Source organism: Bombus vancouverensis, chromosome 9 (assembly GCF_051014615.1).
Source record: "Bombus vancouverensis nearcticus chromosome 9, iyBomVanc1_principal, whole genome shotgun sequence".
In the NCBI taxonomy this organism is placed as follows: Eukaryota; Metazoa; Arthropoda; class Insecta; order Hymenoptera; family Apidae; genus Bombus; species Bombus vancouverensis.
Window position 1 is genome coordinate 4,272,258 of NC_134919.1, and position 14,230 is coordinate 4,286,487.

General features: G+C 31.3%; 1 protein-coding gene across 12 annotated transcripts in view; it reads left to right on the plus strand.

Annotated features, from left to right (window-relative positions):
- The first annotated feature begins 1,893 nt into the window (after nt 1-1,893).
- Smr (nuclear receptor corepressor smrter) overlaps nt 1,894-14,230 on the plus strand; it is a 72,667-nt gene continuing 60,330 nt past the window's right edge. For 6 of the 12 annotated variants that reach the window (XM_076621560.1, XM_033343398.2, XM_033343396.2 and 3 more), the window contains exons 1-3: nt 3,635-3,776; nt 10,875-12,253; nt 13,303-13,858. The gene's annotated coding sequence lies outside the window, so the exon portion shown is untranslated. Of the gene's footprint in view, nt 2,280-3,634; nt 3,777-10,874; nt 12,254-13,302; nt 13,859-14,230 lie in introns of those variants that run through there. The other 6 variants (XM_076621561.1, XM_033343389.2, XM_033343391.2 and 3 more) reach the window with 6 other exon arrangements.

The window sequence follows — 14,230 nt, forward strand, 5'->3', positions numbered from 1 at the left end:
TTTGAAAGACGAATTTTATATAGTAGAAATTAACACACCAACTGCCGCTGATATGACTATTTTTTCAGGATTGAAGTATAGTTAGATAAGAGCAATTATCAATGATTTTTAAGAAAAGAAGAATTTCTTGCACTTATTTGAATTGATGATAATAAATGATGCAAGGTATGATATTTGATAACAAACTCTTTATATTCTTGTTATTGGTTTAATTACAGAGATTTGTCATTTTCTATTTCAGGATTTTAGTAAAATGATTGAGAAGATTCTGATTACGTGTATCTTTCTTAAAGAATGAAAAATTTCGAGGACGAATGTTCAATGTTACATCGTAAAATGTAGATATTCTTGAATATATATTTTAGTTAAATATGTAAGAAAGGAAATTTGATATGTATGTTAAAGATTAAAAGTTACTCCTATTATAGCTATAATGCCACTTTTTATTTAGAATTAAAATCATCTGCATTCGACTAATCATCTTTTACTTTTTATCGTACTTTACATCGAATCATTTTATATCAATAAAAAATCTAAAGTATTTGTATGGCATAGTATATTTCCCATTGTCTTTTTCATTTTTACTAAATGTATTAAATAGGTACTGATGTATTATCTATTTAGTTCATAAAAATTCCGAATTCTAAGTGAAAGCCTAGATTAAAGGACGCGTAACAAAAATGAATGAAAATTTGAATGTAAATAGCAGTACTTGAAATATGTATATCGAATAGCACGAATAATGAAATATATAATAGTAAACAATAAAATTTGAAAAAAATGTAAATATAATGTATATACGCTACTGGAATACTTAGTTTCTTGCCATAAAAAGAAAAATTTTTATAAATATCATAATAAATGATAGTCGGACAGAAATAATAAATTCATGATAAAAAGATGAAATTGAACATTTGATCTAACATCTAACATTTCTTAATTTTTTCATCAAGATATGAGATCAAACGTTTTTGTTAAATAATGATACTTTTTCCAGTGTTTCTTCTCAGTTACATTTAATTGTCAATTAAAAGCAGTTTTTATCCACACATACATACATACATACATATATACATACATACATACATACATACAACAGCATTTTGCATAGATCAGCGTTTTGTCATATATATATGTAAGTTAACACTAGAATTATTAGTGATTAAAATAACTAATTCATAATTTTTCATGGAAATTTCATAGATCGACAATATATTTTTAGGAATTTGAATGATCATAAGATTATGTATGTATGTATGTGCATAATTGAGGATTCCAGTTCGTATGATAACAAAATTTATATATTTTTTCATATACCTTCAACTTAAATTTCTTTAGCATAAACTTTATAGTTCTGGTGTTGTGAATCCTACGAACTTACCAAACAATTTCATACAACACATTGTAAAACCTTACAACATTATAGTTAATACGTTTCTAAACTATCACCTTTAAGTCGCGGAGATCTTTAGGGTTGTATACATGGATCTCTCTTTCCAACATGCCGTTATTATCTAAAATAAACTTTTCATATTTTCCATTAATTTACTATATTTAAAAGTCTGTCTATATTATCTTACAGATCTAAGATCCAACGATATAATAATATACATCAAAAAAATGAGAAAAAAAGGGAAAAATATGTGTTCGACGAGAAGTAGTGGCACTGAGGGGACCTGAATGTAACGGTCCTGAGCTAGCGTAGACCTCCGTCCCCCGCGACGCTACGTCGTCAGTCGGTTCGGTCGCTCGCTCGTTCTCGTTCGTTTTCCCCCCACTTTGTCTCCTACGTCCCCGTCCCCTTATAACCCCACCTGCCCCTCGCCCAAAAACTTTACCCTCACCCCGCCGTATTCAATGCCTCTCCCCCCGGACCTCTCTGTGATTCCGCCTTGCCTGCTGCCAGCCAGCCGTCCGTCCTTACGTCCGTCCGTCCACCGTTTGGGATCTATGGTTGTGTCGGTGGATTTCGTGACGTTAACCTGGCGGCCCTGAAAACGTTGGACTGACCGTACGATTTTCGACTTACCCTTATCGTTGGGGTCGCGAATGTGAGACGCGAGTGCTTTTTTTAATCACCATAGGTTGCCGCAACTGGAATATACGCACGGACTAGTTTCGGGTAAGAGAAGAGAAATGTGTGTGGTGAAACTAACCGATACATTCCCCGGTCGTGTTGAACGCTCCTCGACGGAGTGTAAGAAACTCTTAAATAACTAGTGATCGACGAAAAGAAATGTTGGTGTAGAAGAAAATATTGCCTAAACGTAGTCTCTCAGGTTCTTTTTTCTTTTTTTCTTTCTCTTATACACATACGCGCACATCTACATATACACGTATACACATATACGAGCGCGCGTGCGCATGTATATGTACATACATTCGTACACGACCACACATACACAATCCTTTTCTTTTATCTTCCTTTCTTTCAACAATATACGTAAATGTGTGTAATTTATCCTTATTCTCTTGTATAGCTATGCTTGAATTTGTGTACATATACTGTTAATTCTTATTGCATAGTATATTCTATCCTTTCTTCTCCTCCACCTTTCTTCTACTCCTTCTTCAGATTTATTCTTCTCGTTTTCGGATAGAATACTATTTTTGATTTTGTACGGGAATATTCGAAATGAATTATCTGTGCATTGAGAACACCATATGTATATATGAGTAATTTTTAGTGAAGTTTCAACATTTGTATTGGCAACATTTTTTCTTTGGAAGCTAGATTTGATTTCTTAAAAAATGCTTCAGTATTTATTTGTGAACATTTCCTTAGAATTAATCTGATTTGAATAATATCATTTTAAAGTGATACTCCTTTGTATGATACATTTAATTAGTCTCTTACATATACTATTAATTTTATAGTGCTCATTTATATTATAAACCACATTCTATCCTTTCTTCCTCTCCCCTGTCTACCTTATTCTACCGCCTCTTCCTTTTCATATTTATTCTGTTTATTCTTGGTATAAGATAAACAGGGAGATAATAGAAAAAGAGAGAGAACGAATACATCTGCACCTGTATCTAAGCCTAAACAGTTATATAGTGGTATTACGAAGTGTACAATAGTGAAATCCATGCATTCTGATAGCATCGTAGCTGGAAACGATTCCGTAATATGTGCTGTCCGTGTATGTCGCTCGTAATGTTCATCTGCAACATTTGAAGTGCGTTCTAATCGGTCGTTCGTTCATTCGTTGGTTGTTCTCATCGATTCATTTTATTCGTGCCGTGGTAGTTTTATTTGTTTCACTTGTTCTTCGGCCCTTCGGGCACAATTATACATGTTCTCTCGTTCATGTTTCTTCTTGCAGTTCCCAAACAAGTCTCGTCGCCGTTCACGCATATTTTAACCTGTGTTCTAAGATTTTCAAGAATAACGTGTTTAAGTGGTGCTCCATGGTGTTTAGAAGTTACCGACCGAGTGTATTACTTCTATTTTCTGGCTACCTGCGTATTTAGATTCGTGTACTCGTGTTTCTTTTTGCCTGCAACGATTTTTAAAAAAGTGTCGTCTCAACGAACTTCTGTGTGTTTTCGTGATATATCGCAACACAAGTGTTCCTCGCAAAGTTCTTTCCTTTGATACACGAGATTCACATTTTATAATGATGTCCCGGAGCAGTGGTGAGAGTGCTGAAGAGTATTCAAGATCCTGAAATAGCGAATCTAATAATAGGCGATATCTTATTCCGACCACTTTTCGTGTGAACTTGAAGAGATAACAACGTGCAGCGTGTGATTAATTAACGAACAAAATCGTACGTATGTTATATAATTGTTATATGTCCGAAAAATGAAAATGTAAAAAGAAATATTATCGATATAGTGAATGGATGAATTATAACACGATCAACCCTTTCTTTCGTGAAACGTTTACCGCCTGGGGAACAAGCGAACTCATGATCGCAACTGTTGAACCTATGATGACGTGTCTCGTTCGTTTGCATTATATCAATCTTTGTTTTCCTTAACGTTTCTTCTCTCGTGAGCAACGATATTACGTTTTAATTAGACTAGTCGTTGTGATTTATAACGTTTTAGCTAAATGATAAAAAATGGTAGTTCTTCTGATAATTGCGAATATCTTTGGTTAAAGGAATGTTTTCATTTATTTAAACACTGACCAATTTCTTTGATTTTCCTCGTTCCTGCATATGTGTTGGAGAAGAAGAGATTCTAAACGATTCTTCGCTTTACTACACTCCTGTTACTTCTTTTATTCAATGTTAGTGACATTTAGGTTTAACTCTATTTTTAAATCGATTCAAGTTGAAGACTTTCCACTTCGTGGTACAACGGTTTCTCTTAACCTTACACATATGCATGTAATTCCACTGAATTTAGTTGATTCCCTGCGAATGGAGCTTTACAAAATTTTATTGCTTATTCGAAAAGTGAGCTAAAAATCGCGACTGAGGATGTCGACTATCTAATTTTGAGTACACGCCTACAGTTATGTAAGTGAACCATACGAGAATCGAGTACCTTATCAGTTATCTGCAAAGTACTTTGATCGGGTAGAGCAGTTCGATGCTGCGGTATTGGTATTTCAATAAATACTCGGCTTGGATTTTCTTCGAATTTTCGCATTGTAAACGAGATCTATTGTTTTTTTTTTAATTCATTGTCTTTGAAATTTTCTTCTTTTTACATTTAATTTTTTCATATAATCTTTTTAATCTTAGATTTTTTAAATTTTAGAACACGAATAATAGAATTTCTTTTATGTTATTTTTTTATTCTTGAAATAAATTACACGATGCCTTGTGAAAAATGAAATTCGGATAAAATTAATTGTTATGAACAAGATGACAGAAGAAAATTGTAAACTCTGAAATGGTAGATTCCTTAGAACTCATACAAAATGCGATTATTATATTGCAATTTTAATTTTTGGATATTTTAGTTCTCTGAATTTTTTTATTGATTGGAAATTGACCTTTTTTTCTCATTTTTATGCTTTTTTTTGAAGAGGATTCTGCGATTTTTGGCTCATGAAAGGAAATTCTTAGATTGTGACTTTAATTTTGTTCTTTAAGTTTTCTACTCGTCCACGATGTAATTCTATTATTTTTATCTTTTACGACTTTTGGCTCATACTTTAGCTCACATTATCGCTGACACAATATACTAGTTTTCGATTTGCGACTTTTTGCTCATATCAAGTGCGAGCCTGTGATTTTAACTTGGATTTTTTGCACTTCTGCGTTCGCAGAATTTGATTTTGATTTCGCATATTTTACAATATTATTCACACGTTGTATCCTTACCCTTTGCGTCTCGCTGTTAATGGATAGTTCTCCTTATTTGTTTGATTCAGATAAAAGAAATACTTTAGAATTGCTATTAATTTTATGTCGATATCGATAATCATGCGTAGAATTATCAGTACAGACATAGAAAATTAGTCATGTCGTATACTGCAAAATTTTATTTATTTTTATCTAAAATATTTCTTTCATGATTGCAGTTTATCTAGTTTTCTTCTTCTTGATAAATTCTCGGTACTGGACAGTTCTTCCAATATTTATTACTAAGGATTTGTTATAAACATCTCTTTTAAATATATACTTTGATTTTTAAAATAAAAGGGATTCAGGTTAAGGCACTACAAAAAATCGAAACACTTCTCTTCCATTTATGTTAAACATCTTCGTGAAATTTTCAGTGCCTTCCATGTGTTTTTTATGTCTGTGATAATATTTGTGAGTCATTCGTTTGTTTTACCAGTTTTGTATTATCTCAAAAAAATACTTAGTTTCAGTTTTTAAAGAATATTCTTAATGAAATAGGACAATTTTAATATTATGAGAAAGTAGTGTAACATTACATAAAAACTTTGTAACATATTGTTATTCTATAATCGTATTTATGAAATATTGTAAATGCCTAGTAAATTATATGTTTTTTAATCAATATGAAATTATGTTCCATAAAGTATATTTAATAATATTTTCTAGGTATATTTCATTGAATTTATTCAAAAGTCTAGAATATAAATGCTTGATATTTGTCAAGATTTATATATAACAAAAGCATAATGCTAAATTTAAGGAAATCAATGTAGAACTATTATACATATATAAAATGACTGCTTTACAATATTTAAATAACAATAAAAATTTATACCTTACCAGTAAATTATATCTTAACCTAATGTAAAAACTAAAATCGTGAAAAATTTTTAAATTAATTAGAATTTTTAATATCATTTCTTGTTTCATATTTCTTTGATTGTTATTCATATTACTACTATATTTGTTTCTAAATGTGATGATTACTGAGAAATTAAAGTTTGCTATTCGGTTTAGAAATATGGATCATTTTTGTACATTTCCGCGTGAGGAGTATACTATAACTTGTTATTACTTCTAAATGAGTCATAATAGATAAGCAAAATTATTCCTTTTTATTTTTATTTGTAATATTATTTTATCCATAACATTCGAAAAGGAACAAATTGTTTATATTCGTGTTTGTATAATACATCTGTACCATTTTCATAGTTCATCTTGTATACGCAAAATGTTGTAGTACATATTTAATTTCGCATGTAGCCACTATTTTATTTTATATAATCCATCTTCTAACATGAATACGTATAGTTTCTGAATTATGCAATTTTTGGAATCAGATTCTTTAACGATGAAAAATTTTGTCTATATTATATAAATATCATTGAATATTCATAAATTTGATGTAGGAAGTACAAACAAATAAAAAAAATGGAGAAAAATGTGAACTAAATTTATGTATACATGCAAAATATATTGTATGTGTGTGTGTATTTCTCCTTTAATGTGCGGTTATTTTCCTCCCGTATATGCGCATTGCGTATGAAGTCATAGACATAAAAAATGGATTATGGGTAAATCCTATGCACTTTATTGCTGTATGTTTATTGCATTAATAAACGCGATGACATATTTTGAAATATATTTTAACCATATTCTCGTTGCAAATGCGGTTCAAAAGTAATGAAATCATCTATGGATCGCTATTAAGAAGCAAAAGCAAAAGAATAAAATAATATGGATAACGATACTAACTATATGCAGGTTCTAGTTCTAGTACTTAAAATCGTATTCAAAATATTACTAATAGGGTATCTAAGTATCCTTAAAAGTAAGTCTAATAAATTTTATTAATTTCAAATGTAAATAATGTACAAATCTATGCTTTGATTTATTATACAATTTCTTGATGAACGCATCAGTAGTAGTAATAATATATAGTGTAGTAATAATATATATATAGTAATAATTAGCCAGCTCGTGGCTAATAAAATCTGTAATTTTATTAGTAATTAATCTATACTTTGGCCTTTCTTGTTTCTGAAAATAATGATTTAAAAGTACTTTTTAAATAATTCGAGATATCTTCCGATATGGCAGTGACATAATTAGGAAGTCGTATCGGGGTGCGCAGAAGAGTTTTCAAACAAAATACAGTCCTTTTATTGGTATGATCTATCACTTCGCACTCGCCCTTTTTACGCGTTGACGCGCTACAAAAGTACAGTCCAGTTCGGTTTGATTCGACTCTTCTCGGTTCGACTCGGCTCGACTTTGAGTCACAACGACTGCGGAGCTATCGACCGTTCTAGGTTTAGCAAGATAATAATAATTCGGATGGAATGTATTCAGCGCGCGCGCGGGAATGGAATGAATTCTTGTACGCTTTATACGTCGCTGTATTGGTTATTATTAGTTTTAATACTAACGAGAAGAGTAATGTTCTAGGATATTCATTGTCGCTTTTAGTAACTTTTTATTTGTTACCAGATTTCCTCCAGATAATCAACATAAAGTGGTTCAATTTTTTCTAACGAAAATTGATTAGGATCTTCAATGAATATAAATAAGAAAAAATTATTGCTTAAACATAGGTTATTTGAAGCTGTATTACAAATTTATAACAAAAATAGAAAATATGGATAAAAAAATACTTAAATCTATACAACTTGATGTTACACCACTAGACTTTTACATGTCAGTGGTTTGAAAAAGAGGTATCGTAAACATGTATTAGTACACGTGATGAACTAAGGAGTTGAGGAAGAGTTGATTAATTCGTTGAGATGAAGCAAGCTTAAAATGATCTTAGGATAATAATTTAATTTTTTACTGTAATTAAGTATTCTATCAATGACTATTAGAAACAGTGACCATTTTAAAATGGGGTATTAAAACCTAATCATTAGATTGATAAATCTATTCTTATCTTATAATACAGTAATTATAAATATATTGTTATCGTCTTCAGAATATTTTATAATTCTTTAATAATGTTTCAAACTTCCTATATCTATGTAACTTTTTTTAATTATGCAAAATATGGCAAAACAGTGTAATACGCCATATATAAGATTTATGTTTATATTTATATTAGTGAAGAATATTTATTTTCGGAAGTATAAACTGGTTTTAACTTTTTACCTGTACATTACGCGTTCAAATGGCTGATTAAAGTTATGTAACAGGTTTTGGAACCACATTTTCAGGGTAGAATGTAATCATACCTTTTTTTTAAGATTGCATGAACTTTATATAGTTTGAAAAATTGAGGTTAGAATTCTCTTAATTGTATACGCGAGTGTAATTTCATTATAAGCTGCATCATTAATTTGTGTCCTTATAATGCGATTGGTTAAAAAGTATATACGTTTATAAAGCACAAATTAAAATACTTTTTAAATCAGAATAAGGCTTATATACTTTTTCTATGTATCGATCACGATACATATATTTCAATAGTTACGTTGACAATATTTTTTCATAAAAACTAATACATTTTGTTAGGAAGTATTAAAGAGAACTTAAATTAGCATCCAGAATTCCTTAGAATTATCATAATCTGAATAATATCGTTCCAAAAGGATATCCTAAATTTACAAAAAATTTAGGCGATAGTTAAAATAAATATATAAATATAGATCACTAAAATGTAATTTTTTTATGAAGTTGTATCGTTAAAAGTTTTATGTGTGTGTGAATGAATTTTATAAATAAAAAATATCGATTTAGTACACAGCACTAGATTCTTCTGTTTGTCTGTTACGTAGAAATTAATTTTATATTTAAGGCGTAGACACATCTGCAATGCGTTCAATGTTGCTTACGATAGAATTATGCGTGATTTTACATGGGAAAAAGTCAAGGAGCATTGTGTTTCTTGTTATCTACATAGGCTTGAATTTAATGTGTAAATTTTTACAGTTTTGAGACGTAATAGCAGATTTTCAAAGAAATGCAAATCAGGGTTTGAGCTGTTTTACATATAAACATAAAATTATTTCACACATTAAATTAAACATTAAATATTTGTGAAATATATTATAGACTGACATAGTTGGAATTGTTTAAACTGAAACAATTATGTGAATGTATTTAAAGAAGACGTAGAAGTCAATTATTCGTATAAGTTTACTGACAATCTTAAATATAAAAGTTGTATTACCTTTGACAATATAACTAATTAAGGTGTAAATCCTTGTATAATTATGCATTACTATGTAGATACAGTTATATATAGTAAGTTATACATCTGTGCGTTAAATTATGATCTTACTTTTTTCGATTCTTTCTCCCGTTACTATTTTATTTGATTTGTTTATCTATGCGACTTTCATCGTTATATCTTGTTACGAAAGCGTTTTGATGTAACGTGTTTATGTTCATCCATCTTTTTGGCTGAACGTTGTTGTTTCGCAATCTTTCATAAGTCAAGTCTTATAAGTGCGCTACTAGCACTTCATGAAATGTAGCTATATCTTTACCTTGCAAGGTAAAAGACCTCTATTCTTATATTAGATCTATAGAAAGCTTAAATACACACACACATTCAAAATATCGATATTATCTAACATACAATAGCAAATAAAGCTTACTTATTATTTGTTATTACTTAAGGAAATAATTATTATTTATTTTTTCCAATATAAATATTTTGTATGTATATTTGATATAATTTTTTCTGGAATATATATACATAATTCTGTGGTATACATACTACGAAGATCGATCGTTTCCACTGCATTCAAGATGACATATTTTGATTTTAAACGCGATGTATTTTTCAATGTAGGCGAAAGAATTTACTGTGCACGCGTTTAATTTTTATTTTAAATATATAATAAATATTTTACTTTTATCAAATTCATAAATGTAAATTCTTAAATATCAATTGTTATTTAAAGACGATAATTAATATTTAAGTATATACATGGTATTAATAATGAAGTATAATTATTAAAATTTAAGTAGTGGTTCACATATCTTTCTGATCTTTCATGATCATAGCGAAAAAAATGTTCATTACGTTACACGTAGGTTATACATGAGGATATAGCTTAAAGTCCTTAATTTCTCCTTTCTTATTTGAAATATGATTTTAGAGATAGGAGAACTATCTTTTGGAAGGAGCTGGTCAAATATTAATCGCAAAGACGCATTAGTATGGTGTGTGCAATTATGTACGAAAAAGGCATTTTAGTATGAAAGTGTGTATTTACTATCTCAATAGCAATTTATACATGTGGTCACAAAGAGAATTTTTATTACTTTTAAAATCTCAAATAAGTTTACTAATTCGTTAGGATGAAGCATATTTTCATATCTAAGTTGTAGTTCTTCATTTATTTGAATCCTTAAGAAATTCTCCTTCATTCTATTAATACAAGTCGTAAATGTACATATAGTAAAATATGTATCATATCTCTCTTTCAAAGATATTGTAGATATTCGTAGTCAAATAATTAATAATTGTTACAAAATTATGATTTATAAAATTGATTTAAAATAAAGTATCTTCATGACAAATAAGCAAAATATCAATAACTTACGTTTTATTTACAGAACTACTGCCGGGGATATTGCCGTTGCTGCCATTATCACCGCTACAGAGATTCAAGAACGAGTGGATGTCTAAAGATGAAATGTCCCTATATGCCAAGTAATTCATCCACCAAATTAAAAGCTGTGGTCAAACATTAAGAAGAGGAAGAGAACAAAATTATTAACTCCAAGAGTACAAAAAAACTAAGAAACGAATGGAAACGAAACGAAGGAAGTACACAGAAGAAACAAAAGAAGAATAGCGTTAGTGGTGGAAAGAAAGGATCGAATGGCATAAACTTTAAGAAGAAAACAACATCGATTCGGATATCTTTGATGCAACCAGTTGTCGTCAGTTGCTGTATGCGCTGAAACTGTGCGCGTATATGTTTCTCGTTCTGCCATCTTGAAAGTCATCCAATTTCTTTCTCTTGGTAGCGCGCTGGGTCACGTGTACCGGAAGCGTGCACGGTGCGTGCATCGTACACGCACTGTGCTAGGCTACTATGAAACGAAGGAACATCGGGTCGAAAGGAAAACCAACAAAACAACACGATAATAGCAGACGATAGAAGAACTGCATAATGAAAGCGAGTTTGACGATAAATTTGTTTTATTGCGGGAGTGATAACGGATGGTGTAGCAGCAGTAGTAGCGGTAGCAGCAGTAGGAACGACAACCCCGAAATAAATACAGATGACACTACTGGCAGTAAGCAAAAAGGAAATGACAATGGTTTTAACAGCAACGATGAACCGCGAGTGGAATATAGTGTGGAAGTTGTTAAGTGTGAGCCACGTGGCAACAGTGATGATGAGATTGTCGAGCAGTTGTATTTCAGCGAGGTGTACTCACACTGATTTGTGAGTACTAGTAGAGAAAGAGAAAGCGGGAGACAGAGAGATAGAAGCCACCAAGACTCTCGTGGAGAGCGGGGCACTGAAAGATATGCGGACCTTTGTGCGAACAGCTGAACCGGAAGTTGTGAGAACAAGTGGAGTGCAACGCGCTCCGCCTAATCGGTGATAGGGTCAGTCGGTTGAAAGAAGACAAAATTGGCATTCGCAGCGACGGCAACGCGGCATCTTTCACAATTACCTTTTTCTCTCATCCCTTCCCTCTTTTTCTTGTTTCGTTTCGTTTCACCTCGTTTCCTTTCTCTCTCTCTCTTTTTCTCGAAACTCTTTGACTCGACTCTCACTCATTTATTTTATATATGTATATACTGTTCTACTCTCTGTTGATTACCGAAAAGTCTCGCCTTTTTATTTCTCGATCGAGTAACATTCGTTAAGTATATATCGTATAATGGTGACACACGCAATTAAAACGTTGGAAGGATAATGCAAATGAAAATTCGTCGTATAGAAGCCGCGTCGCGTTCCCCCACAATAATGAAGGTATACTTTCCTAAATACATACATACATGTATTGAGACGATCGGTGCTGGACACTCGCATGGCCGTCGCTGGATCTGTTTAGATCTATATCTTATGATACTACTATTTATGTAATTGTGCTTATGTTATATCGTAGTTTTGAATATTTGTTTCACATATAGGCTATAAATAACACTTCCAGAAATCGACTATAGTGAAAGAAGAGTTGAAGTTAAGTATTTTTATATCTACAATGGCACATTGTTTTTTGGATTACCAAATGTTTTCAGATATCTAGTTTATTGGATTAAATATGACATCATTAAAGATAAAGTCAATATATATCTATATTCTTATCGCGGAAATCGTTTTCTCACATCTTTTGTTATTTAGACTTGTCATTAAAAAACTGATTATATTGCGTCTTTCACAGATTTCTTCAACAGACTTCACACTATTCAAACTGTAGCTCATATTTTCTTAGCATACTTCGTAAAAAGTTCAGGAAGAAGATAAATGAAAGAAAATTAGTTCTTGGGCTTGAAAAGAGTTATCGATGGCCGTGCGAGTGTTAAATCACACTGTTCCTTCGATACATGTACGAAATGTAGGAAAAATTTGTACAACCAAATCTATAGCATGTTTTAGCATGTGAACGGCGATTGTGAGTTATTTCAATATTTCTGAGATATTTACAAAAATGGAAAATACATTTTATAGATATTTCAACAGAATATGTATTAAAATCTCTAAATAGATTAAAAAATTTCTTAAGTTAGTAAGTATGAAGAAAATATGGAAAAACCACTTCAAAAATTTTCTTAGGATAAAAATTCAAAAACCGTAGCAGAAATGTACAATTTAATTAAACAATTTCAATTCCAATTTTTCATAATCCTAACAATCGAAGTTCTCTATTTTACCTTCGTAGTACCGTAACTAAAAATTCTGTATAAAAGTCATAATCGCGTGTATTAATGCGCGCGCATGTCCCTTTATGTGTGTTCAGCTTGGCGGGAAGATTTAAACAGCAGATACTAATTTGATATTTCTCCAACTGTTATCTACAGAAATCGTCGCTGGAGCAACAGCGCAAGAAAGAAATTTGAAAAGTCAGTTAAGTTGTGTTACGAGTGTACGAAACCGAGTGGCGTGGAACGCATGAAAGTGTATGTAAGCTAACACAGGAAGAGAAAGAGAGAGAAACAACGAGCGAACAACAGAGAAGAAGGAAGAGGTGGCGAGAAAGAAAAAGAAACAAAACGTCACACGAAGAAATGAAGACAGTGTGAGTACCAGTGGAAGAAAGGGGAAATGATAAAGAAAAAGAAAGAGTTTACGAAGGGAATAGCTTAGTGAGAATAGAAGCAAAAAGTTCGCGCGACGTACAGTATAATGTGGAGTAGCGTGTTTCGCAAAAGTTTTTAAAAAGTCGATATAGAATTTATAAATAGATCGGTTGGTATACTCACATATGTGCACGCGTACGCATGTGTGCGTGATTACGCGCGCACATGTACGTGATTTGCACTCGAGACTGAAGCGGTGAATTATTCTCGCACGGATTGACTACTCGTGGGGGAAATTTGAGATCCGGCTTACCTTCCACAGCTGACGTCATTACCGGTAAGTTGTTTTTCCGTTACTAGTAGATTTATACCTTTACGACGTTAAAAATTCTGCTTTGTTTTTTTATGATTTGTTTTTTTCAAGGCAAATACCTTTCTTCATTTATCTATCTTCAAAGGTAGATACTTATCTTCTAATGAAAATTAATGTATTGGTTCTTAATAAGCTTTTTAAGCATTAGTTATATTTATGTAAACATATATTTATGTATGAGTTAAAGGGGGCATCACATTAAAAAAGATGGTCAAGTATGTAGATATATTACTCTTACTTTTTGTTGGAAATCTAATAAAATATTTTAAAATGAAAGTTTCGCTTTCAGCTTTTTGGCAGTCAAGAATAGAATTAATTTTTTTCTTTTATATGATA